The 1,556-nt window shown below is 43.5% G+C and overlaps 1 protein-coding gene across 1 annotated transcript in view; it reads right to left on the reverse strand.

Annotated features, from left to right (window-relative positions):
- Positions 1–1,556, reverse strand: part of KIF28P — a 75,527-nt gene that overhangs the window by 1,148 nt on the left and 72,823 nt on the right.

The following is a 1,556-nucleotide window of genomic DNA, read 5'->3' on the forward strand; positions in this document are numbered from 1 at the left end:
CCTCCTGTCACCTCCTCCCCGTCCCACTGCCTGGAACTCCTCCTGTCACCTCCTCCCCGTCCCACTGCCTGGAACTCCTCCTGTCACCTCCTCCCTGTCCCAGAAGCAGCTGCCAGCCTGACTTGTGTGGTCACCGTTCTCTTGCCTTTCTCAGTAGTTTTGCCACCTAGAGTATATCCCTAAACAGTCTATTTTGCCCTCTTTGAATGTTTATGGAATCGCATTGGATGTCATCTTTCGTAACTTGGCTTCCATCACTATTGGGACACTGTTCTTGTTGCCTGTGGCTGTTGTTCATTATTTTCATGGCAATGTAATATTACACAGCATAGAGGGGCCAACATTTACCCGCTTTCTGTGACCACATATTAGGGATGTTTCCGGTTTGAGGCTACTATGGAAGAAGGCTTTATGAACAGCAGTGCACACGAACTAAGATTGCTGTAGTGTTTTTCAACTGGCCCCTCATCTGAACCACAGAACAGAAGTGATCTGAATAACTGTTTTCTCTGTTCTTCCAAGAATGCTGTGTAACTGGTGCCATCTGAGACGTGTATGACAGAGTTCGCTTATTTCATATGCCAGATGCCTCAGTGCATCTGACTTGAAGGGAGAATCGTGGAGAGGGTTTGTTGAAACACATGTTACCAGGCCTCACACCCAGAGATTCTGATTCAGTAGGTCTGGGGTGGGGCCCTGGAATTTGCATTTCTGACAAGCTTCTAGATGCTGCTGAAGCTTCCAGGCCATAGGGCACACCTTGAGAACCTCTGCCTGAGGCATTACGGCTTGATTCTCTGCAGAACCAGTTCCCCCGTGGAGGAGGGAAGAGTTGAATTACAGGCTTCTAGGTTCTAGTATCTTCAACTTTAATAAGTAAATGCCAAATAATTTTTAAATGCTTGTACCAATTTATACTCCTCTCAGCCATACATGAGAGTTTCTGTTACTTCATATCTTCACCAAAACTTGATATTGTCAGGTTTTTTAATTTTTGCCAGTATGGAAGGTTAATAATGGTATCTCATGGTGGTATCAGTTAGTATTTCCCAAACCATTAATGCGATTAAGCACTTTTCCATGTATTTATTGGCATTTTAAATCTCCTCTTTGGTGATGTTGCTGTTCAAATCTTTTGACCATTTTTTTTTTCTACTGGGTTGTCTATTTTTCTTTTTGGGTAGAAGTAGTTCTTTATTTTGGACATTAGTTCATTATATGTTAAATGTGTTACAAAGAACTTTTCCCATTCCTTCTGGCTCTTTCATTTTCGTGTCTTTTGATGGACACAGTTCACCATTTTAATTTAGCTGAACTTACCAGTCTCCCTCTGTAAAGCTAGGGGTGTGTGTGTGTGTATGTGTGTGTGTGATGCATAAGAAATCCTTTTCCACTGTGAGGTTGTAAAGACAACCTCTTAAAGTATCTTCTGAAAGTATCAGAGGCAGGGCGTGGTGGCTTATGCCTGTAATTCCAGCACTTTGGGAGGCTGAGGCCAGAGGATCGCTTGAAGCTAGGAGTTCGAGACCAGCCTGGGCAACATAACAAGACCCCAT

The sequence above is a fragment of the Colobus angolensis genome, unplaced genomic scaffold (genome assembly GCF_000951035.1).
Source record: "Colobus angolensis palliatus isolate OR3802 unplaced genomic scaffold, Cang.pa_1.0 Scaffold40, whole genome shotgun sequence".
In the NCBI taxonomy this organism is placed as follows: Eukaryota; Metazoa; Chordata; class Mammalia; order Primates; family Cercopithecidae; genus Colobus; species Colobus angolensis.